We start from the raw sequence: 26,598 nt of genomic DNA, 5'->3' as shown, positions 1-26,598 counted from the left end.
CTACCCGCAGTGGAATGCAAGAAATTGAAGGCACAGTAAAATCAATTCAAAGGTCAAACTATCCAAGTGATGTCTGTGAAATTCATGTATTTGCATTAGCTCACATATATGAAAACATTAGTATCTGCTAACCTTGAGTTTAGAAATAACCAATGATGGATGTTTAAGAAATGAGGATACCAGGGAAATTATTTAAAATAATAAAGATATTCCCATTGTGACAAGGAAGAGAAAAATATACCAGGGCTTTCTCTGAACGAGGTGCTCTGTGTAATTCACGATTTTAATTTAAAAACTGAAATGGCTTATTAATAACAAATTATTCTTTCGTTCATCAAAAATTTTGAGGACCTACAATGGGTCAGGCACTTTTAGGAACTGGGGATATATTAGTGAACAAAATAAATAGTCCCTGCTCTCAGGGAGCCTACATTCTACGGGGGAGGGTATTACAGAGATAATACATGATAATATGTAAGTTTATGTAGTGTTTTGGAAGGGGAACTGTGCTACGGAAGAAGAGAAAAAAGAGAAGGTTGGAAGGAGTTGGCAGTGGGAGGAGGTGAGCAAGGGACGGGGGGTAGTTCAGGTTGCATTTATGTGCTATGGTCATGGAGACGCATCATAGAGGTGACACCGGAGCCGAGACTTGAAGGCGAGAGTTGGCCATGTGAAAACCTGGGGAGAGAAAGAATGTTCCTAGCAAAGGCAGCAGCAAGTGCAGAGGGCAGAAAGAGAAAAGACCTACGGGGCAAGGGAGTGCAGTACATAGCCTGGAGTGCCTTGGGGCCGTGTTAAGAACTCAGGCTTTTTCTCCAAGAGAAATTGGGAGCCATGGGGGAGTTGGAACAGAAGAGTGACTTGATCTGACTTTTATTTTAGGAAGATCACCCTGGTGGCTGTGCAGCTTGGGCAAGGACAAAATCCAGGTGACCAGCTAGAAGGGATTGAGATAATGCAGGGGAGAGAGGAGGAGGCTCAGACCAGGGAAGAAGCAGCGGGGCGTGAGGAGTGCTCCAATTCTGGAAACATTATTAAGACACATTTCTCCAGGCCTCAGGTGTGACAGAATCCCCTGCTGCTTCTAACATCAATAAGTTGAGACCACAAATAAGCTGAGACCAGCAAATCACTTCTGCATAACAATTTAAAGAAACTCATCTTCAAAGGTTAGTGTAACCAAGAAAAATTTACAGGATTTTAGTAAGAATTTACCCTTCTGAGAATGAACACTATTCTGTTAATACAGCCTTCCTAGTGTATGCCAGTTTTATTTCAGAAATTATTTAAAATATTTTTTCTTTTCATATTCATGCCTCTGAATTAGGTATTATGTATCTAGTAAGATGAAGACATGGTCTTTACCTAAAAAATTATTTGGGATAATCTAGGTTCCAAAGTTTATTTTTTGTCAGTTTGACTGTTTATATTGATCATATTAACCACGTATTTTCCAAATGTCTACTTCATTTCATACTATTTAGAAGCCACGGTAGTTGGAAGGGGGAAATCCATTTTTATTATTCATTTTAAGAGTGAAATGACCGTGATAGGAGTGTTTTACCTTAAAATATTAACTCATCAACAACACCAGAGCCATAAAATCAGCAAGGCTACAATGAAAAATGATGGTTGCCATTTCTATAACTTTTATCATTGTCCTGTATTTTTGCTCACATGAAATCCACAAGGGGACTTAGGGTTCAGATTTAGGTGAAATTTAGGGTTTGCTTCAAAATGAAGTAAGGGAGGTTTTGAATTCTACTCAATTTATTGGATTTTCCAAAAAGCCTGCTTTTACCTTAAGAGCATGATTTCTTTCTTGTGATTCATATTTTATCCAAAAGCCTCAGGCTCCTAGAAGTTGAATGTAATGCCAGATCTCATAGACATGACTTCTAAGTACAGCTGTTGCTGTACCAGCTTCCTCCCACTCTGTTAACTCATTAGGATAAGAGACTACCCACAGATATTGGGAGGAATCCCTGATTGTGGTGGGAATAACGGACACAGTCAGGCAACACGAACTCATCCGTGATGACTGGAAGCGAGACAGGGGATGCAATTGTTAAGGTGATCAAGGCTGAGTGGTTAGGAGGCTGAGCGTTGGAGTCAAACAGAGCTGCATTCAAATCTCAGCTCAGCTATTTGGTAGCTCCTCTTCATGGTTGCATTTCTTTGCCTCTAGTTTTTAATCTAGTAGCGGCCTACCTGTGGTGCGAAGCCAGGAAGTGTCATAAATTTCAGGACTTTACCCTGATGTTTAAGGAAAGAAGGGCAAACAACGCTCTTAAACCATGATCTGGGTACTTAATGCTACTGAGATACCCATCGTAGGCTTTCTCAGCAGACAGAGCTACAATATAAACAAAGCTACAATATAAACATATATCCATTCAGACATACATGTTTGTGTGCGCATGTTTGTGTGTATGTACATACATATCTTGCACATAATTTCAATGTTTGTACTTAACATGCACACCTGGGTTCATTTTAGCAGGACTTCTGTTTTGATTTGGTAGGCCTTTTTGCATGGTATTATAACAAATATCCAGATAGCAAAGAGTTCAGTTAGCAAGGGATTAGGAGGTGTCTGGTACATAATAAGCATCAGATAACTATTTTTTTATCATTTATTATAAGCATAGGTGGTGTTGATTACCTCTTTGTCCTTTGCTGTGAGGCAAATAATTGGAAGGATGTGATTAATAAAAGGAAGAGTTACAAGTCACAGTAATAGAATGGAATTCTGACATCCTTCTGTACCCCTGCAGCAGACGTCATTATGTATGTGAAAACTAAGAAGTATAGATATATGTCCAATATGCTTAAACCTCAGATATCATACTTTTTTTTTCTTTTGGTTTCACTGTGCGGCTTGCAGGGATCTTAGTTCCCTGACCAGGGATGGAACCCGGGCCCCCCTACAGTGGAAGTGCAGAGTCCTAATCACTGGACCTCCAAGGAATTCCCTGTCCTTTTGGTTTAAAACAAGTTGAGATTTCTGTCTGGACGGTGAAATGGCATCCCCCTTGCTAAAGTGCCTGCCACTCCTGGAAAGAATATAAACCTATCAATGGGCAGATTTCCCTGGGGATTATTCCTAGGTGGAGTATTGTCAGACCTTTGCTAAGTTTCTCTGAATAGGAAGTTAGCCACTGCAAAGCTAAGTATTATTTTAATATATTATTTATTAAAGCAATACTTATTATTATCTAAAAAGGAGATTAAGGTAAGGTGAGAATGACTTTCATACTGTCAGAAGTGATTTCTCAAACCCATGGTATTGGAGATTGGTTCAAAATGGCGGAGTAGAAGGACGTGTGCTCACTCCCTCTTGCGAGAGCACTGGAATCACAACTAACTGCTGAACAATCATCGACAGGAAGACACTGGAACTCCAGAAAAGATACCTCACATCCAAAGACAAGGAGAAGCCACAGTGAGACGGTAGGAGGGGCGCAATCACAATAAAATCAAATCCCATAACTACTGGGTGGGTGACTCACAAACTGGAGAACACTTATACCACAGAAGTCTACCCACTGGAGTGAAGGTTCTGAGCCCCACGTCAGGCTTCCCAACCTGGGGGTCCAGCAATGGGAGGAGGAATTCCTAAAGAATCAGACTTTGAAGGCTAGCGGGATTTGATTGCAGGACTCCGACAGGACTGGGGGAAACAGAGGCTCCACTCTTGGAGGGCACACACAAAGTAGTGTGCACATCAGGACCCAGGGGAAGGAGCAGTGACCCCATAGGAATCTGAACCAGATCTACCTGCTAGTGTTGGAGGGTCTGCTGCAGAGGCGGGGTGTGGCTTTGTCTCACCATGAGGACAAGGGCACTGGCAGCAGAAGTTCTGGGAAGTACTCCTTGGCGGGAGCCCTCTCAGAGTCCACCATTAGCCCCACCAAAGAGCCAGGTAGGCTCCAGTGTTGGGCCGCCTCTGGCCAAACAATCAACAGGGAGGGAACCCAGCCCCACCCATCAGCAGACAAGCAGATTAAAGTTTTACTGAGCTCTGCCCACCAGAGCAACACCCAGCTCTACCCACCACCAGTCCCTCCCATCAGGAAACTTTCACAAGCTTCTTAGATAGCTTCGTCCACCAGAGGGCAGACAGCAGAAGCAAGAAAAACTACAATCCTGCAGACTGTGGAACAAAAACAACATTCACAGAAAGATAGACAAGATGAAAAGGCAGAGGGCTATATACCAGATGAAGGAACAAGATAAAACCCCAGAAAAACAACTAAATGAAGTGGAGATAGGAAACCTTCCAGAAAAAGAATTCAGAATAATGATAGTGAAGATGATCCAGGACCTCGGAAAAAGAACGGAGGCAAAGATCGAGAAGATGCAAGAAATGTTTAACAAAGACCTAGAAGAATTAAAGAACAAACAAACAGAGATGAACAATACAATAACTGAAATGAAAAATACACTAGAAGGAATCAATAGCAGAATAACTGAGGCAGAAGAATGGATAAGTGACCTGGAAGACAGAATGGTGGAATTCACTGCTGTGGAACAGAATAAAGAAAAAAGAATGAAAAGAAATGAAGACAGCTTAAGAGACCTCTGGGAAAACATTAAACGCAACAACATTCGCATTATAGGGGTCCCAGAAGGAGAAGAGAGAGAGAAAGGACCCTAGAAAATATTTGAAGAGATTATAGTCGAAAACTTCCCTAACATGGGAAAGGAAATAGCCACCCAAGTCCAGGAAGCGCAGAGAGTCCCAGGCAGAATAAACCCAAGGAGAAGCATGTCAATTTGTAATCAAATTGACAAAAATTAAAGACAAAGAAAAATTAAAAGCAACAAGGGAAAAATGACAATTAACATACAAGGGAATTCCCATAAGGTTGACAGCTGATTTCTCAGTAGAAACTCCACAAGCCAGAAAGGAGTGGTGTGATATATTTAAAGTGATGAAAGGGAAGAACCTACATCCAAGATTACTCTAACCGGCAAGGATCTCATTCAGAATCAACAGAGAAATCAAAAACTTTACAGACAAGCAAAAGCTAAGAGAATTCAGCACCACCAAACTAGCTCTACAGCAAATGCTAAGGGAACTTCATTAAGTGGGAAACACAAGAGAAGAAAAGGACCTACAAAAACAAACCCATAACAATTAAGAAAATGGTAATAGGAACATACATATCGATAATTACCTTAAACGTGAATGGATTAAATGCTCCAACCAAAAGACACAGGCTTGCTGAATGGATACAAAAACAAGACCTGTATATACGCTGTCTACAAGAGACCCACTTCAGACCTAGGGACACATACAGACTGAAAGTGAGGGGATGGAAAAAGATATTCCATGCAAATGGAAATCAAAAGAAAGCTGGAGTAGCAATACTCATATCAGATAAAATAGACTTTAAAATAAAGAATGTTACAAGAGACAAGGAAGGACACTACATAATGATCAAGGGATCAATCCAAGAAGAAGATATAACAATTATAAATATATATGCACCTAACATAGGAGCACCTCAATACATAAGGCAACTGTTAACAGCTATAAAAGAGGAAATCAACAGTAACACAGTAATAGTGGGGGACTTTAACACCTCACTTACACTGATGGACAGATCATCCAAACAGAAAATTAATAAGGAAACATAAGCTTTAAATGACACAATACACCAGATAGATTTAATTGATATTTATAGGACATTCCATCCAAAAACAGCAGATTACACTTTCTTCTCAAGTGTACACAGAACATTCTCCAGGATAGATCACATCTTGGGTCACAAATCAAGCCTCAGTAAATTTAAGAAAATTGAAATCATATCAAGCATCTTTTCTGACCACAATGCTATGAGATTAGAAATCAATTACAGGGAAAAAAACACAAACACATGGAGGCTAAACAATACGTTACTAAATAACCAAGACATCACTGAAGAAATCAAAGAGGAAATCAGAAAATACCTAAAGACAAATGACAATGAAAACACGACAATCCAAAACCTATGGGATGCAGCAAAAGCAGTTCTAAGAGGAAAGTTTATAGCAATACAAGCCTACCTCAAGAAACAAGAAAAATCTCAAATAAACAATCTAACCTTACACCTAAAGGAACTAGAGAAAGAAGAACAAACAAAACCCAACGTTAGTAGAAGGAAAGAAATTGTAAAGATCAGAGCAGACATAAATGAAATAGAAACAAAGGAGACAGTAGCAAAGATCAATAAAACGAAAAGCTGGTTCTTTGAGAAGATAAAAGAAATTGATAAACCATTAGCCAGACTCATCAAGAAAAAAAGGGAGAGGATTCAAATCAACAAAATTAGAAATGAAAAAGGAGAAGTTACAACAGACACTGCAGAAATACAAAGCATCCTAAGAGACTACTATAGGCAACTCTGTGCCAATAAAATGGACAACCTGGAAGAAATGGACAAATTCTTAGAAAGGTATAACCTTCCAAGACTGATCCAAGAAGAAAGAGAAAATATGAGCAGACCAATCATAAGTAATGAAATTGAAACTGTGATTAAAAATCTTCCAACAAACAAAAGTCCAGGACCAGATGGCTTCACAGGTGAATTCTATCAAACATTTAGAGAAGAGCTAACACCTGTCCTTCTCAAACTCTTCCAAAAAATTGCAGAGGAAGGAACACTCCCAAACTCATTCTATGAGGCCACCATCACCCTGATACCAAAACCAGACAAAGATACTACAAAAAAAGAAAATTAGAGACCAATATCACTGATGAATATAGATGCAAAAATCCTCAACAAAATGCTAGCAAACAGAATCCCACAACCCGTTAAAAGGATCATACACCATGATCAAGTGGGATTTACCCCAGGGATGCAAGGATTCTTCAGTATACGGAAATCAAGCAAAGTGATACACCATATTAACAAATTGAAGAAGAAAAACCATATGATCATCTCAATAGATGCAGAAAAAGCTTTTGACAAAATTCAACACCCATTTATGATAAAAAGTGGGCATAGAGGGAACCTACCTCAACATAATAAAAGCCAGATACGACAAACCCACAGCAGACATCATTCTCAATGGTGACAAACTGAAAGCATTTCCTCTAAGATCAGGAACAAGACAAGGATGTCCACTCTCGCCACTATTATTCAACATAGTTTTGGAAGTCCTAGCCACGGCAATCAGAGAAGAAAAAGAAATAAAGGGAATACAAATTGGAAAAGAAGAAGTAAAACTGCCACTGTTTGCAGATGACATGATACTATACGTAGAGAATCCTAAAGATGCCACCAGAAAACTACTAGAGCCAATCAATGAATTTGGTAAAGTTGCAGGATACAAAATTAATGCACAGAAATCTCTTGCATTCCTATACACTAATGATGAAAAATCTGAAAGAGAAGTTAAGGAAACACTCCCATTTACCATTGCAACAAAAAGAATAAAATACCTAGGAATAAACCTATGTAGGGAGACAAAAGACCTGTATGCAGAAAACTATAAGACACTGTTGAAAGGAATTAAAGATGATACAAACAGATGGAGAGATATACCATGTTCTTGGATTGAAAGAATCAATATTGTGAAAATGACTCTACTACCCAAAGCAATCTACAGATATAATGCAATCCCTATCAAATTACCAATGGCATTCTTTACAGAACTAGAACAAAAAATCTTAAAAGTTGTATGGAGACACAAAAGACCCCGAATAGCCAAAGCAGTCTTGAGGGAAAAAAACGGAACTGGAGGAATCAGGCTCCCTGACTTCAGACTATACTACAAAGCTACAGTAATCAAGACAATATGGTACTGGCCCAAAAACAGAAATATAGATCAATGGAACAGGATAGAAAGCCCAGAGATAAACCCACGCACCTATGGTCAACTAATCTATGACAAAGGAGGCAAGGATATACAATGGAGAAAAGGCAGTCTCCTCAATAAGTGGTGCTGGGAAAACTGGACAGCTACATGTAAAAGAATGAAATTAGAACACTCCCTAACACCATACACAAAAATAAACTCAAAATGAATTAGAGACCTAAATGTCAGACCAGACACTATAAAACTCTTAGAGGAAAACATAGGAAGAACACTCTTTGACATAAATCACAGCAAGATCTTTTTTGATCCACCTCCTAGAGTAATGGAAATAAAAACAAAAATAAACAAATGGGACCTAATGAAACTTAAAAGCTTTTGCAAAGCAAAGGAAACTACAAACAAGACGAAAAAACTCCCAGAATAGGAGAAAATGTTTGCAAATGAATCAACGGATAAAGGATTAATCTCCAAAATATATAAACAGCTCATGCAGCTCAATATTAAAAAAACAACCCAATCGAAAAATGGGCTGAAGACCTAAATAGACATTTCTCCAAAGAAGATGTACAGATGGCCAAGAAGCACATGAAAAGCTGCTCAACATCACTAATTATTAGAGAAATGCAAATCAAAACTACAATGAGGTATCACCTTACACCAGTTAGAATAGGCATCATCAGAAAATCTACAAACAACAAATGCTGGAGAGGGTGTGGAGAAAAGGGAACCCTCTTGCACTGTTGGTGGGAATGTAAATTGATACAGCCACTATGGCGAACAGTTTGGAGGTTCCTTAAAAAACTAAAAATAGAATTACCATATGATCCAGCAATCCCACTACTGGGCATATACCCAGAAAAAACCATAATTCAAAAAGACACATGCACCCCAATGTTCATTGCAGCACTATTTACAATAGCCAGGTCATGGAAGCAACCTAAATGCCCATTGACAGACGAATGGATAAAGAAGATGTAGTACATATATACAATGGAATGTTACTCAGCCATAAAAAGGAACAAAATTGGGTCATTTGTAGAGACGTGGATGGACCTAGAGACTGTCATACAGAGTGAAGTAAGTCAGAAAGAGAAAAACAAATATCGTATATTAACGCATATATGTGGAACCTAGAAAAATGGTACAGATGAACTGGTTTGCAGGGCAGAAATAGAGACACAGATGTAGAGAACAAACCTATGGACACCAAGGGGGGAAAGTGGTGGTGGTGGGATGAATTGGGAGATTGGGATTGATATGTATACACTAATATGTATAAAATGGATGACTAATAAGAACCTGCTGTATAAAAAAATAAATACAATTCTAAAATTCATTAAAAAAACCCATGCTATTGATGAACCTCCTATTCATCAGTAAGTCACCAGCTCACAGATATCAATTTATTTTTATAATGTACTCATAAATCAGTTTGATGGATTTTTTCCTTATAATGAGCAGAATATTGTGCATATCAGGGACAGGAAAATTAATCATTAACCTAGGGGTCATGAAAAATTAATTTAGAATGAGTTGACAGCTGTCGTGTGGGTCATTATTACTTTGTTAGAGACAAAGCTTGCTGATATTTCTCTAATACTAGCGTGAGATAACAGAAAAAAAATATATTTAGGTCTCTGCCCCAGTTCCTGCAACAGAGCTCATAAAACTCTTGCATTTTCCTAGTGATAAGAGCACTGGGAACATCTTCTGTTCTAATATTTGGTCTTTGAGCCCCCGTCCTGACACCGATTTCCTAAACCCCTTGCAATTTCCTGGATGATAACAGTGTCCTTTGTTCTAATAACATGACTCTTGGTGGGTTCCTGAATGGGGGCTGGTCACCAGAAAGACCAAGCCATGATTAGAAACTTAGAATTTTCAGCACCATCCCCTTCTGCAGCGAGGGAAGAGGGGATACAAGTGGAGTTAATGATTGATCATCCCTATGTGATAAAGCCCTCCCTGAAAATTCCAATAGTTTGGGGTTTGAAGAGCTTCTAGGTTGGTGGCCACATGGAGGTGCTGGGAGAGTGGCACACCTGCACAGGGCATGAAAGCTCCGCCCCTTCCCACACACCTGTCCTACACATCTCTTCCACCTGGGTGTTCATCGGTGTCCTTTATCATATCCTTTTACAATAAACTGGCAAACAGTAAATAAACTGTTTTCCTGAGTCTGTAAGCCGCTCTAGCAAATTAGTGAAACCTGAGAAGGGATCATGGGAACGTCTGATGTATAGCCAATTGCTCAGAAGCACAAGTGACAACCTGGCTTTGCTATTGGCGTCTGAAGTGAGATGAGGGCAATCTTGCGGGATGGAGCCCTTAACCTGTGGAATCTGACGCCATCTCCCAGTAAGTGGTGTCAGATTTGAGTTATTAAATTGTAGGACCCCCAGCTAGCGTTGCATAGAATGGCTTGAAACTCCCACACAGTAGTGTCCGTAGCGTTCTGAGTGTGATGGTTGTGTGAAAGTAAAGGAGAGACACACTCAGTAGTGTAGGTTTTTGCTACACAAGTACTGCATTATAGTTTCTAATGTTAATGAAAAGTACCACAGGCTTTATAGCCAGGGTTATTATTATCACTTTGTAGATAATTAAGTTGTGTTTCTACATCTTAACAAAATGATTTTTATCATTGAGTATTGGTATTAGAGTCTCATGTGTGTTCAGTAGTTGTCATGTGGCCAGAGAGAGTTCATGGAGTCTCTCTAGTGTCTAATTTATTAGAATTTTGGCGTTACCTCTGTTTGACATAAAATTAAGTAACTTCAGAGTGTAAAAGTTACCTAGAGACACTCCAACATCATTTTGTAATTTTACAGATAATTTTACAAATGAAGGAATTTGAGCGCAGAAAGGTGATGTAACTAGTACAGAATCACAATTAGTGGAAGAGCTAAATGCAGGATCCAGGCGTTGGACTCTGGTCCCCAAGTTCCTCCTTAAAATGTGAGGAATGAGTGAAGGAGCTCCCTCTGAGGGAAGCCTGTCCAGGATATCATCAACTAGAGCAAGAATTCAGCATTCATAACACTGAGAGGCTGCAGGTAGTAATTTTAAGGAGAATAAGAAAAGTATATTGACTTGCATTTGACAACTCTGACTTTACTTTCTCTAAACTTATTTGCATTTGTAGCCATTGCAACCCTAACCAGAGCACTAGAAATATGTTTTTATTGGCAGAGATCTTATTTTTCAAATAGCGTCATTTTGTAACTCTGTTATCAAGCTATCAATTTAATCTACAAAATCGATTAAAATTATATTTTGATCCTTTCTTGGCTTTTTGTTGTGTGGGTTGGTTGGTTGGTTGTTAGGTTGTGATTTATTTATTTTTGTTTGTGGTCTAGTATCAGTGCTGCCTAGGATATGGCAAGTTTGCTAATGATGCTAATTAAGTTTACATGTTATTTAGTTTTTCTTTTTTTTAATCGCTGACACTCCACCTTGATGCTGAACTGCTCATTATACCACGGAGCTCAGAAATGTGCTCCTTTTTGTACATGAAGTATGTCCACTTAGCATGTAGAATTAGCACGGGTTTAGTTCCCTTCAGACATTTTATGTTCGACTGTACAAAAGCACAACGAATATAGCCAGGGTTCAGAAGGTGTTTTTACAGAGCAGAAATAATGAGCCTGATTCTCTGACTCACAGGCTACAGATGGATCCCACTGTCAGGTTAGCAGGAGAGGAAGAAAGAAAACAATTTTCTCTTGCCTGTTGGTCGGGAACAGGTTGTAACCTCCTTGTTTCTTCTATCCCCAGAGCCTACTGCATCCGGAGAATAGAGCTGCCCCCTCAAGCCGCTGGGCCCCGACTTCCCAGCCTGACCGCTGTTCAGCCAAGCTCTTGTGATGCAGCACAGAGGGCGACACGATTCTCAGGAGCCAGAGCCTGGAAAGCTGCCAGGCAAGGCCTCCTTTCACTGGCTCTTCCCCTCCCGTGGATATGAGGGGCTTCTCCGAGCTCGTAGATACGGGTGGGATCCTTGTGATGATCATCTCGAACAAAGGAGCAAGTGAGTTTTTGTTTGTTTGTTTTTTACTGTCAATTATTGTTCATCCATTTAGGGCTGAGATTGAGTTTTTAAATCACAGTAGCTGACTTTGAAGAAGCTAGGGCCAAAAGACAGACTTTTCCCCAAGGTCTGTAACCAGCTAGTGGCAGAGTTTGCATTCATTCCTCTTTCTACCACACCACCCTTTATTTCTTTCTCTCTACAGTGTCTACATACTAGTTGCTCAGTAGATAGTTACTGGTTTAATTTGATTCAGTTAAGTTAATCATCATATGCGTTAACCTCATCATAGCATTTGGCTCTGCCGCAAATCTCATGCCCAGGGAGTAACTCCAGCTCAGACACGAGCTCCCTCCACCCTCCTCTGGAGGCCAGCTGGAGCTGTGGGAAAGCTCAGGCTCCCATTCCTGCATCCTTGAGACCTAGCAGTGGTGCAGCAGAGGAGAACCATCCCCCATGACCGTCTGACCAACCCCTCTGGGTTTTGTTCACCTTCTCTGGGAGCTGTTCATCCACCCTAGGGTGTGGAGCTGAAAGCAAATCAGTCAGTCGACTCGTGATCAACGAACATTTTCTGGTGCCTCCACTGTGCCTGGTAGAGTGCTGGGCACTGGGAATATAGCGATACAAGATGTGGCTCTTTCCTCCAAGGAGCTCAAGGATGGGGGGATGTGGCTGGCCGGGCCCGAGCCTTCTTAGGCCTGATGAGCAGAATGCAGACCTGCCTCATCTGCGAGTAGGTAGAGCCTGGAGAGCCAGCCTGATATTTACAAGGCAAGTTCATGAACTTCCCCCCAAGCTCGTGACCGGTGGTTTCCTTTTCCCACCCAAGACTCCTGTTGGGGCGCCTCTGTGAGGACTGGGTGAGGCAGTGGGAGGTGAGGCCACTCTCCTGCTTGCTTGTACCGGTTTCCCCCGCTGTCCGAAAGTGGAGCGTTCCTACGAAACCTTTCCTAAGCCGAAACGGCGTAAAGGGAAGAAGCAATTACCTTAGGACACATCTTATTAACAGATGCTCAAAATACATCAAGATGAAGCACAGATGCCCACAGACACAGTTCAAAGCTTATGGTTTCTTGATGCTGAGATGCTGAGTGTGGTTCCCAGGGAAGGAGCCTCGTGGGACCACGCCAGGTGCAGGGGCGCATGCTGCCTCCATCAGGGCTGCTGCAAACACGTGCTGAACGCTGTTTTCGCTTCTTGCCTTTTTTCGTAAAAGAAACTGTCCTCTTCAGACTTATTTTGGTTACGGAAAACAGGTACTAATGTAGGCCTTTTGTAAAAGCGAAGTGTTTAAGTGGCGTCAAGTGAATTTTCGAAAAGCCAGCATATCTAGATCTAGATCTGTTACACAGCCTCCTTACAGATTTGAATTTCACAAAAGTGAAAGCAAGTTAAATCCTGTTTGTCATTCTTTCCCATCTTTGATCTCGGACCAGCTATTTATTGCCTGGTGCAGGTCATTCGGAGTCAGTAGGGTGGGTAAGAATAATTTGCACTTTAGCAGGAGTAAGAAGAGTGGGATAAAGGTCGGCTTTCCCAGACACCAGGAGGCCTGCTTCTATTTTTTTTTTTTCAATTCTTTTTCATTGTGGCTTATTACGGGATATTGAATATAGTTTCCTGTGCTATACAATAGGACCTTGTTGTTTATCCATTCTATATATAATAGTTTGCATCTGCTAGTTCCAAACTCTCAATCTAACCCTCCCCTGCACCCCTCCTTGGCAACCACAAGTCTGTTCTCTGTCTGTGAGTCTGTTTCTGTTTCGTAGATAAGTTCATTTGTGTCATATTTTGGACTCCATATATAAGTGATATCATATGGTATTCGTCTTTTTCTTTCTGACTTACTTCACTTAGTATGATAATCTCTAGGTCCATCTACGTAGCTGCAAATGGCAAAATTTCATTCTTCTTTATGGCTGAGTAGTATTCCATTGTACATATGTACCACATCTTCTTTATGCATTCATCTGTCCATAGACATTTAGGTTGTTTCCATGTCTTGGCTATTGTAAACACTGCTGCTATGAACATAAGGGTGCATGTATCTTTTCGACTTATAGTTTTGTCCAGATATATATCCAGGAGTGGGATTGCTGGATCATATGGTAACTCTATTTTTAGTTTTTTGAGGAACCTCCATTATGTTTTCCATAGTGGCTGCACCACTTTACATTCCTACCAACAGTATAGGAGGGTAACCTTTTCTCCACACCCTCTCCAGCATTTATTTGTAGACTTTTTTTTTTTAATAAATCTATTTATTTATTTATTTTATTTTTGGCTGCATTGGGTCTGCATTGCTGCACGCAGGCTTTCTCTAGTTGCAGCGAGCGGGGGCTACTCTTCATTGTGGTGCGCGGGCTTCTCATTGTGGTGGCTTCTCTTGTTGCGGAGCACAGGCTCTAGGCAGGTGGGCTTCAGTAGTTGTGGTGCGCAGGCTTCAGTAGTTGTGGCACGTGGGCTCAGTAGCTGTGGCTCACGGGCTTAGTTGCTCCGCAGCATGTGAGATCTTCCCGGACCAGGGCTCGAACCCGTGTCCCCTGCATTGGCAGGCAGATTCTTAACCACTGCGCCACCAGGGAAGCCCTGTAGACTTTTTATGGCCATTCTGACCAGTGTGAGGTGGTACTTCATTGTAGTTTTGATTTGCATTTCTCTAATAATTAGCGATGTTGAGCATCTTTTCATGTGCCTATTTCAGGAGACCTGCTTCTTGCCCTCCACGTTCTAGCCCAGAGCAGCCAGACTCTGTACCCTGAATGCACGTGGCATTGTGGGAGGGGACTGAGGTAGAAGACCTTGTGCCACAGCCAAGTCCCCCTCTTGGCCAACACCAAATGGAACCAAACACAGATCAATCTGGAGAAGGTTTAGATGGAGGAGAACGTGGTTCAGGCTGCCTAGCTGGGAACAAAGGCTGAGGCTTAAGTGCTGGTGGTGACAGTGTCTCTAGCCCCTCCTGAGCCTTGTCCCAGCTGCTGTGCTGTCACGGCCATTCTCGGAAATCCCAGGGGTCCCTCCCCATTCATTCTGTGGGGAGGTTCCGAGGAAGGGGTGTCCCAGCAATGGTGGCCTTTCTTCTCCAAAGACTAGCACCACATCTAGACTTGTAGCAGGCGGCTAAGGCAGAGCTGGTGGGAACCATTCACTACACTATCACCCAGGACATGCTAGTGGGCCCGTGGGGAGTCTCCATTACTGCAGAGATGAGATGCTGTCACCATCAGATGGTGGAGCTGGTGAGTCAGGAACAGAACCCTGGTTTTGAAAAGAGACCTGAGCCTTTGCTAGGGCAACGGGCACAAAGGCTGGTCACAGTGATGTCATCTACGCTGCATCAAATTAAGGAGCCCTGAAGAGGTCCAAGGCTGAGGAGGGTGTGCCCTTCCTCCCTGGGCACGGAGGGGAGCTCCTATTCAAAATGAGTCGGGGCTAAGGAACCTGGACCAGCATTGTCACTTGTGATCACGTGAGCTCTGCGCCTGACCCTTAGGTCCCTACAGAAGCCAAGGGCTGAGGAGGCAGGGGCAGTAATGTGCCTCGTGGGGTACAAGGCAGCGCATTGAGTGCTGGCGTGGCTCCCCACGGCCCCCACCCCCAGCTGTGGCTAGGAGCTCTCCAACCCGCAGTGTTCCTCGCTCCACGGGGGCCCTTGTCTATATCCCTTGAAGAGGCCCCTCGCTGATAATGAGTGAGGCAGTGGAACAGCATCTGCCACTCAATTGTACCCTTATTCTGAATATCCTTTGCACGTTTGCAAGCCCTCAAACCTGGACTGGATTTTTGAGTTCTGGCCGAGCACACGCGGGAATCATGTAGAGAGCAGAAAACTATTCAAGTTCGGTAAGAGCTGGGTGGGCGATCCACACCTGCTTTCACAGAAGTGGGTAGCAGTGACACCTAACCCAGTCCCAGGTGGGCGACCCGAGGCTGTCAGCTCGTGCGCTGAATTGGGAGAAATGAAAAGTTATTCAAGAGAAGGTGGCTGGGGACGGATGTGTAGGAGAAGGGCATTCCAGGCAGAAGGGACAGTGTGAGCAAGGGTGTGGAGTTCAGGGAGCTGGTGGTAGGGTTGCGCAGTCTTTATTGACAAAGTTATTCCCAAGACTCTCTGGAAGTTTCTAGAGAGAATTGTCTGTTAAGGCATTCAGTCATTCAACAGACATGTATTGAATGCCCACAGTGTACAAGGCAAAAGGCATTAAAAAGGTTAATAAGGCTTGAGAGAAAGAGGTGAGGGAGATTAAGAGGTACAGACTTCCAGCTGCAAAATAAATGAGACATGGGTATGAAATGTACAGGGTGGGGAATATAGAAAAAAAGAAAAAAGAGGTGTATATGTTAAATGTGTCCAGTTTTGCTGCAGAACAGTTATACCCCCATAAAGCTAAAAAAATTTTCCCTAATGTTAAAAATTGAAAAAAAAGTTGATAAGGCTTATTCTCTGCCCTCAAAGAACTCACAATTTAGCAAATATTATTTATAAAGGAACAGATGCAATGATAGACATTAGAACACAATGTTACAGGAACATGAAGAATGGACTATTACTTGTGATTAAGCAAGTCAGGAAGGCTTCACAGGGGAAGAGATTTTGAAATTATCAAATAGAATGGGAAAGGGACATTTGCATTGCCAAGATGTTTAAACATGTCCAGACTTATTTTAGTTTGCCCTATTTGCGAGAATGCTTCAACTGTCGAGATGCTTATAAATTAGATGCTAATTAATGAAGTGAAAATGACGCAGGGAAGAGATCCAGATTTCTTTTAGAATGGCAGGGTAGAAACGAGCTCTTTTCTAACGTTAAGTTATGCAAATAAAACTAACTGCATTTATAATTGTAAGAGAATTGGGAATGTTATTTAATATGTAAATATATTCTAACAGGGAATATTTATAATGCCAACAAATTTTCTATTTAAGATAATGTCTATTTATCATCATGCATTTCTAGTTTTTTTGAAATAATTTTCTCCTCAATATTAATGTTTTTCTTCTCTTGTGCATAAATATAGTATATTTGCTCTAGCACAGTTTCTCAAACTTGATGGGCCCTGCTCTGCTTTCATTTTCTATCCCTGCTTTAAAAAAAATTTTTTTATTGGGTTATAACATACATACCTGCACATATCTTATTAAGGGTATCATTCAATAAATTTTTACATATGGATGTATTTATGTAACTACAATTCAGATTAAAATACAAAGCACTTCCAGAACCTTCCAAGGCTCCTTCATGCCATCTCCCAATTAATACAAAACTCTGCAGAGGTGACTACTGTTGTGAGTCTATCACTGTGGATTAGTTTTGCCTGTTTTTGAACTTTATATAAATGGACTTGTAGAGGATATACTTTTTTGAGTCTGGCTACTTTTGCCAACATTATGTCTCTAAGACTGAACCATGTCCCAGGTAGTTTGTTCTTTTTCATTGATGTGTTGTTATGTTTTATTTATGAATATACCAAACTTACATATCTGTTTCTGTTGATGGCATAGTTCCAGTTTGGGGCTATTATGAACAAGCCTTAGAGATGTCTTTGGCGGACATATGCATTCATTTCTCCAGGGTAAATAGAGGAGTGGAATTGCTGGGTCATAACCACAGATGTATGTTGGACTTTAGTAGAAACTGCTACTGAGTTTTCCAAGTGCAACGATTTAAACTTCTCCCAGCTGGAATGAGAGACTTGGTAATCTCAGTCTTTTTAATTTTAGCCATTCTAGAGAGTGTATAATATAGCTCATTGTTTTGATTTTCAATTCACTGATGACAATGTTGAGAACCTTTTCATTTGCTTATTGGCCATTTGGATATCCTCTTGTGAAAGCCCTATTTTAATATTTTGCCCATTTTTTAAAAGTTGGGTTGTCCTTTTTTTATTGAACTGTAGGGTTTTTATTTTAAGATGAGCCCTTTGACAGATACGTGTATCGCAAATGTCTTCTCCAGGTCTATGGTGTGCCTTTCACTCTTTTAATGCTATCTTTTTGTTGGAAAGAAGTTCTTGACTTTAATAGCATTCAGATGGGTCAATCTTTTCTCTTGTGGTTAGTGCATCCTGTGTCCTTTTAAAGAAATATTTGCCTCCTCAAGAGAAAAATTCTAATGAAATGAAGACAAAAATTTTAACATCTCTCATAGAACCCTCAAGCCTCTGTGAATACAAATTTAGAGTCCCAATTGAGAGCCATGCTCTCATATATTGTTATAGAACATTCTATCCACAGATAGACAGATGCCCCCAAAACAACACCAAAATACAAACATGGTAGGATTCCATTTTAAACCAAATAGGCAAGAGGTTTTAACTTTAAAGGAGCAGCTATTCAGAACTGTAAATAAATATAATATAGGTAAATATATAAAATAAATATTTTTGCTCCACTGTGTTTCAAAGATTCAATAATATGAAAAATTTCTGAAAAAAGATTGTGAGATGAGAAAATCAATTCACTTTAAAGCATTGAAGCAAAACCTTGGTCCTTCCCCTCTATGCCTAATTAGGCACACTCATCTCTCCCCTTGACCTACTTTTATCACTACTCCAACACACATACACACACACACACACACACACACACACGATACTTGTCCCAAGGAAAGAACACAACTGAGATATTTATGACTTCTGAAACCTGCTCTAACTTGACAGTCCACAAACGTAACAGATGGTCTATAATAACTGAACTGTTGTTGAATGTGTCTTCAATGGTTAATTACACACTCATTTCTTAAAATTTAAAACACATGGAGAGTCATTATTCCCACTAAAGGAACATACTCATATTTTCATATTCTAGTAAGGCATATTATCATACAATTTTAGATAGACAGATATAGATAGATGGTAGAGAGCAAGGTAGATAGATAACAGATTTCAAATAACTAGGCATATTTAAACACAATTACCATTTGCTATATCGAACATAACTTTTCTAACTTTCAAGTTTCTGAAAAGCTGATAAATATCAGGGTCTTGGGTAGTAGCATGCCTTTCTCCATGATACCCCAAAATTCAGAGTACTATTTCTATATGGATTCTTTGTATAAATGGGAGTTTCATAATCTACAGAACATTTCTCTCTCTAGCAAGGTTCCAACTAGAAATAAGGAGACACACCAAGAGTTTATACGCCTTAACGAGGGTCAGAGCAAATCACTGAAATATTTGAAACTGTATTTTAAAACTTGGCAGAGAGACCTTCTCTTAATGTTCAGACAAAGATAATTCACAGTACTAAGGCTCTGTATTTTTTTTTTTTTAGATTCAGTATTATTTATTTATTTATTTATTTGACCACACCACACGGCTTGTGGGATCCTAGTTCTCTGACCAGGGATCGAACTCGTGCCCCCTGCAGTGGAAACAAGGAGTCCTAACCACTTGGACCACCAGGGAATTCCCCTCTGTATTTTTTTGAGTGTGATCTTTTCCCAATTTGTCATGATTATTTTGAGAAAAAAAAAGAACCCTCAGTGCAAGAATATTGTCTTTATTTTGCTTCATTTGTTCATTCATTTTTAATGCTTCATTTATAAAAGAAATTTTGTTCATATGTGAATAATAAATGCAACCAAGGGTTACACATGCTTTGACAGAATGGGGTACGGGGAGCAGTGAGCCTCAGATGAAGAAGGTCATTCCATTTGGGGTGGGGAGGGATTTCGGAAGGCTTTGTAAAAGAGCCACAGAACGACTTTTGAAAGATGAGTAGGTTCTTCACTTATCCATGTCCGCTCTTCCTCGATTTTCTTTTACTGTTCTCTTCACTGCTGTTCTGTTCTCCAAAAATGTTTTCATGGATGTCTTATCACTGGTGTAACCACTGTGGGTGGAATCTGGAAGATCCCTTTAGTCCCAACCCTGAAGAATTCATATCTGCCCCTGGGCTCAATGTCAACAGATCACTCACCGAGAACAAAGTATATAAGAGACTGCTTAGGGTAGATGCTTGCAAGATGTCAGATCAGAGACATACCTTGTATTTGTAGGAAAGCTCTGGAAGTCTGACTTGGGCAGCAGAGGTACAGAAAATTTGGTCTCTTTGGTTTAGCTTTAAAATTCTAATGAAAGTTGGGTTTTCAGTCATCCATTCTGTGTTGGACTGTTCCTTCCTGTGCTTAAGTACCTTTCATTCTGTTCTGCTTGGAGCAGGACTGAAGTTCAAATAGCAAGGAGCCTAATAATGCCAGATTTCGAACAATTAGATTCCCCAGGGGTTTTAGTTCAATAATTAGGATGGACGTGAACCAGCTGAGTTGTTCTTCCTCCGGTCCAGTTCACAAGGAGACTTTGGTTTCTTGGGGAGGGGGCCGCATCTAGATTCCACTATGTTTTTTTTTCTGCTAAACTTTTTCTGAAACTTTACAACTGATTATTGAACAATAGCCTCCGCAGAGGGATTCCGATAATTAATTAAAACAAAATACGGAGATAACAATTTGAGCTGAAGAAATTATGTATTATTCATCAAATCAAAAAAACTCTTTGCTGTTACTAAGGTAATGGGCTAGACTTTTCAATCCTGCCAAGTTTTTTTTTTTTTTAATTCTCTCCCAAAGGGCCATGCTTATTTCTTTTTCACACTGTTATCAGACACATTTTCTACTTCAAGATTGTTGCTCAGCAAGTTTAAATTAGGAAGACTTTTTTTTTTTTAATTAATTAATTAATTTATTTATTTATGGCTGTATTGGGTCTTCGTTTCTGTGCGAGGGCTTTCTCCAGTTGCGGCAAGTGGGGGCCACTCTTCATTGCGGTGCGCGGGCCTCTCACTATCGCGGCCTCTCTTGTTGCGGAGCACAGACTCCAGATGCGCAGGCTCAGTAATTGTGGCTCACGGGCCCAGCCGCTCCGCGGCATGTGGGATCCTCCCAGACCAGGGCTCGAACCTGTGTTCCCTGCACCGGCAGGCAGACTCTCAACCACTGCACCACCAGGGAAGCTCCTAGGAAGACATTTTTATTAAGCGGGAAAGAAGTTAGGATTTTTAAAAGTTTAGTCTTTCAATCAGAGGGAAGGAGAGAGGAAGGGAGTGGAAGAGGGAGTGTGTGTGTGTTATATTAAGAGATGCAGGGATCTAGTATGGGGAAAAGAAACATATTCAAAAAATTGAAAGAGTTATGATAGACCTTTTTCTAGTGGGTGTTGAAAAAGTACAGATCTTCTTTTGGTCTGGTGTTGATTAGATCTGGTGTAGTAAGCTTTAGAAACAGTGGTACCTAAGGTCTCTGGTCACTTCCCTGGGTAGAAGGCATGTAGGCTAACATGGAAACTTTATAGTCTTGTTACAATTACTTTGTTCAAAATGTCTTTCCAACTATATTTCTGTTGCCCTAGCTTCTGGTGTTGTTTCTTAAGAGCTTCAAATTAAAATCTTAATAATGTTAACATTGTCATGGTCAAAACCTTGATGCTTCTACCCCGTGTGGGTAGAAAAGGTAAGGCTCGCCTTTAACTAAGGCTTAGTCTTATTTTGATGTGCAACTCCTGACATTTGTTCTGATTCACAAGGTCTCTAAGGACACTAGAGAAGACATGCGGAAACACAGCTTTACCTGCACGCAGGTGAAGTCAAAAGCCACCTATTCAATTAAAAGCTCAAAAAGTTCCCTTCTTTTAATATTGTTTGCCTTGTTTTGAACTTTTTCTGTCAGAGCTGATGTTCTTGCCTTGTGATTAACATTTTCCCTACAGCCTTTGAGTTTGTTTGTTGTTCTGTTTTCTCTATTAGCTCTGTTTCCACAATTGTCAGCTCTTCTAATTTGGTGGTGCTCCTTCATGACACTGATTTTACTGAAAGGTTGGGTTATTTTTAGTTGTTTTCCCATATTTATATCTGCTTTGAGGTGAAGGGGTTGGGGGCATGTGAATGGAAAAGACTTGTCCTTGAATGGATGGTTGTTGGTGGTAACCTGTACAGGTAGGATTCATAACATTTGATAATATTGGTTTTAATATTTTCATTGTTCTTTATGGCCAGTTTGCTGTCTGTCTTGGGGTAGGTGGAACTTGCCATGTTCAGTAAGAGAAAATATTCCACTTGCAGACGAGGCTGGCCTTGGTGATACAAGTGTGAGTAGGTGTGATAACAGTGGTGAGAATAAATGAATGAAGTCTAACTACTGGCACATAACAGGGCTTCTCCTCTTAAATCAAAATACCATCTTAACTTCTTTCTCACCGCTTCTTTCTAACAAGGCATTTCCCTGCCTAACCCTTTTCCAGTGGCCACTATGTGTTTCCTCAAAAAATCTGCAAGCCTCATTATTTTTTTTTGTAAATTTATTTATTTTATTTATTTATTTTTGGCTGCGTTGGGTCTTCGTTGCTGTGCACAGGCTTTCTCTAGCTGCAGCAAGCAGGGGCTACTCTTCATTGCAGTGTGCGGGCTTCTCATTGCGGTGGCTTCTCTTGTTGCGGAGCACGGGCTCTAGGCATGCGGGCTTCAGTAGTTGTGGCACGTGGGCTCAGTAGTTGTGGCGCACGGGCTTAGTTGCTTCACGGCATGTGGGATCTTCCCGGACTAGGACTTGAACCTGGGTCCCCTGCATTGGCGGGCGGATTCTTAACCACTGCGCCACCAGGGAAGCCCCAAGCCTCATTATTGTGAGATCCCAGAATAATAGCTTTAAAACCAATACCATTGCTGGTTCAAACTGCCATTTTGTATGATCACATGGGATGGTACAGCAGAATCCTCAAGGTAATACCAAGGATCCTGGTCATATGTTAGCCATGTTTCCTACAGTATCTCTTGGAAATGTATTGTACATTATGTGGGGGCACACAGCATCCAGAAGCCACCCAGATCAGTTACATCTGAATCTGGGAGTGAAGTTGGGGGTGCTTGTGGCCCAGCCATTTTTTTGTTTTTTGTTTTTAATTTTATTTAATTATTTATTTATTTATTTATGGCTGTGTTGGATCTTCGTTTCTGTGCGAGGGCTTTCTCTAGTTGTGGCAAGTGCGGGCCACTCTTCATCGCGGTGCGCGGGCCTCTCACTATCGCGGCCTCTCTTGTTGCGGAGCACAGGCTCCAGACGCGCAGGCTCAGTAGTTGTGGCTCACGGGCCCATTTGCTCCGCGGCATGTGGGATCTTCCCAGACCAGGGCTCGAACCCGTGTCCCCTGCATTAGCAGGCAGATTCTCAACCACTGTGCCACCAGGGAAGCCCAGCCGTTTTTATAAGCAGCCCAAAATTGAGAAATGGCCACTTTTTCAACTTTCCATTTGTAATGAATATAAACCAAATTACTGCTATTAATAATTTTCAACTTTGAATCCTATGTCTGAATTTAGAGCAGTGATAAACTTTATCTCTCTGCATCAGACTTTCTGGGGGTGTCCCTTGCTAAAGTGCATATCCATGGGACACATCCACAAAAAATTCCATTTTTTTGACGGGTGTGGGCCAGGGATCTACTTTAGTAAAAGAGAACTCCAATTAGTCTTTTGAAAATTAAATTTTCAGAACTATTGATCTAGTGATTTCTTCCCTGTTTCTGTCTGTCAAACATCAATTTGGTTGACACTTCAAATAGGGAAACATACACTCTTATTTAACATATGGCTCCAAAGGGACTTCTCCAAGGGGCCAAATGATGTAGAATCTTCACGGCCAAGGTATAATGTTTGGATTTTATTCCAACACTGAAAGAGATGGGTTTTTTAAAGAGGTCTAAAGGGAAGAAATGTGATCTGATGTGATATAATTCAGGTCTCTTCTAAGGCCCTGTACCTAACATTGTTTTTGTAATTTACACTCTTTTTGCTAAAGAAGACCCCAGGTTGTATGTCTTAGACCTGCAAAATCCTGTATCTGCCTGATGATATGGTATGTGAAGGGCCTGGCAGGGTGTCTGGCACACACGGGGTTCTCAGGAAATGGAGATGCTCCCTCTTCATCTCTGTCGTCTTCTTGAAAGTCGTATCTCACCCTATCCATTTATACATCCCAATCTCTAGCTCAGTGACTGTCACCAAGGGACATTCTTGAAGGACAGATAGAAAGCAGAACAGGAGGGAAGGAGAACTGACTCATTGGTGTTTTCCTTATCCTACCACTAAGGGTACCAAATAACTGACTTTTCATTTATTTTAACTCTAGCAAATGCAGACAATCTTGTATTGATGGAAAGCAGAGCCTCCTCAGTGTGTATGACTGGTTTTTGATGGACAGAATAAAAACTGGTACCTATGAATTTTATGGGGAAATACATTATTACCAATTTTATCAAAATGCTGGGAAGTCATGACAATATATTAATAAAGGCAGTCTGTGTTGTTGATTATGAGGCTGATAGGCTGCTGACCTTTTTTAGAAAACCTTCACATTTTTTCAAAGAAATTACCTGGAAGAAATAGAAGTTCTTTTGCTTTTCTACTCTGTATAGCATGTATGTCTCCCACCCCCCAAAAAAACATTTTACACATTTTGCAAACATTAATCAATATTCCTGGATCCCAATTATTACTCTAAGTAAAAACTTTTAAAATTATCCTCTCTTCACAATGTGAATTGTGAATCCAGAAATGCTATGACCACCATCTCAGCAGAAATACAAATTTGGTTTTAATTTTTTTAAAAAGCTTCCTCTTACCTTGGTTGCAGGGATCCCCACTTTTTCCTATGTTTCTGACTATTCCTTGTTAATCACTTTATGGACTACTATTATGTTTTTTCACTCTTAAACTCGGACATATTCTAGGCTTATGTCCAAAGTTTCTTTCCTTCTGTTTATGTTCTCCCTGGAAAATTGCACCCACGTCTCTAGCTTCATCTGTCTCCAGCGTCTCCACGTCGAACCCCAAGCCATTTCTTGATCTCATTAGCCTCATAGTCAGGTGGTCCTGGGAGTTTAGGACACAACTTGCAAGGGTTCATGAATATAGTCAAGAGTCGTCTGGTTTAGGATCTTGGAGAAGGAGTGCTGTGTTCTAGCCATGGAGCCCCAGATGAAGCCGCTGGTACAGAAGTGAAAGTCTGCAAAGCTAAAAAGATGGACAAACACATTGTCTCATGGTGAAATGATATAAAGGTGGATAATTCCTCCTAATTAGTTTCTGCAATTGAAAATGGTAAACTTAACATGAATTAATTATTTCTATTTTCACTAATTCAGTTGACTATCCCCCATTATTCTGAATTAATTAATAAGTGGTTCTTATTTCCAATCTTTTCAAAATAAACTTCTGACAATTATTTTTGTAAAACTTAAAATATTATACCTAAAAGCCCTGTGAAAAGTAACTAAGGACATCGTGTTCCATCATTAAAATGACATATAAACTTCAAATTAAAAGATAACTCCTCATTCCAAAGCTTTAATAGAATGAAACTCAAAAAGAATTTTATCTGATAAAATTCAGGTCATTGAAAAAAGTTCAAAAAAGAACATTCTCTATAGAAAATAGTACTTTTATTCAATTATTAGTTCAGTTAGTTTTCATCCACTTTAAATGTTAGGTCTAGCATCCTCAGATATGTTTAGATATTAACAATCCTGGTAACACATGGAAATATCAAATTTCAGGTAGATTACAATTAGTTATAAAGGACCTTAACCTCTGTCTCCCTATAAGGTTTGTCACCATCACATCCTCACATTTCTGATCTTCTCTAATTCCTTCCATGATCACTACCCCAATATCCATGAGACAAGGAAAAATAAACAAAGCTTAAATATAAGCCTCAAAAGATCCATATTTTAACAGACATTGAGTGAAGAACTTCATTGTGGTTCATAAATTTAAAATGAATTGAGGTGACTTTCCAAAACTGTTTTAAATGGACGCAAAAAACACCATCTCCAAATCCAGTTGGTTTTGCCACTGGTTCTAAAGATAATCAATGCACATAATTCTCTAAGCAAGGTTCCTCCAAAGTAGAATTGTCTTTCCAGGAATAACAAAGCAACTGAAGAACCTGCTCAGCCTTTCTAACCAAAAATATATATGAGGGATCTACCAGTGTACCTCTTGGCACATCTGACTCACAAATCCTTGAGAAGTTTTTAAGTGAGACGAATCTGAGGGCCTGATGGAGGTTTCTCTTCAGGGCACAGTCTTTTTATATAGTTCGTGTAAACTGTGACTGCATAGATGGCATCGTATGAGAAAGATTATTTGGGAAAGTAGACAACTGAAAAAAAAAAAAAAGACAAGCATCTGTAGTTGTATCGTAGAACAAAAGACAGGAATCAAATCTAGCTTGTAATCACATGTTGAAGAACAATTTTGAGTGAAGAAAAGATGGTGTAGCAGAAATGATTCATTAGCCCTCAGCATCTGTGGACTGATCTCCGGAGCTCCCCTCCCCCACTACTCTCTGCTATGTAATTAAACAGGAGGAGGGGGCCCATGCAGAGGGAGGCCTGAAAAATACTTTATAACTGGGCCATTAGCCAAAGTCAGAATAGCACTTGGGAATGGTTGCAAGCCACACATGAAAACCTTCCAGTTCAACCAAACTGGGAAAAGGCTATTCCTTTTCTCTTCAGAACATCAGTTTCTGAGTAGAGGATAAAATATGAAAGGAGGCAAAGATGTGCAGGCTCATTTCATAGAGCTTTATGGGAAAAAACAGCTTACTAACCAAATTAAAGACCTCCATCTGGAAGAGATTGCCAGTTGCAGTTTTCAAAGAATAAAGTCTGCAAGTGAAATATGCATTTAAGAGTAGGAAAAGGAAGTTAAGTTAAATTAAAAATACACTTGAAGGTAAAGTAATCTTATATATT

At 40.4% G+C, this 26,598-nt stretch overlaps 1 protein-coding gene across 2 annotated transcripts in view; it reads left to right on the top strand.

The window, feature by feature from the left end:
* LOC309619652 (uncharacterized protein) overlaps positions 1-26,598 on the top strand; it is a 120,159-nt gene that overhangs the window by 44,844 nt on the left and 48,717 nt on the right. For both annotated transcript variants that reach the window (XM_082375077.1, XM_082375078.1), the window contains exon 2: positions 11,587-11,839. The gene's annotated coding sequence lies outside the window, so the exon portion shown is untranslated. The remainder of the gene's footprint in view (positions 1-11,586; positions 11,840-26,598) is intronic.

Source organism: Balaenoptera borealis (assembly GCF_965194805.1).
Source record: "Balaenoptera borealis genome assembly, chromosome: 21".
NCBI classification, from domain to species: domain Eukaryota; kingdom Metazoa; phylum Chordata; class Mammalia; order Artiodactyla; family Balaenopteridae; genus Balaenoptera; species Balaenoptera borealis.
This window is presented reverse-complemented; position numbering and strand designations above follow the sequence as displayed.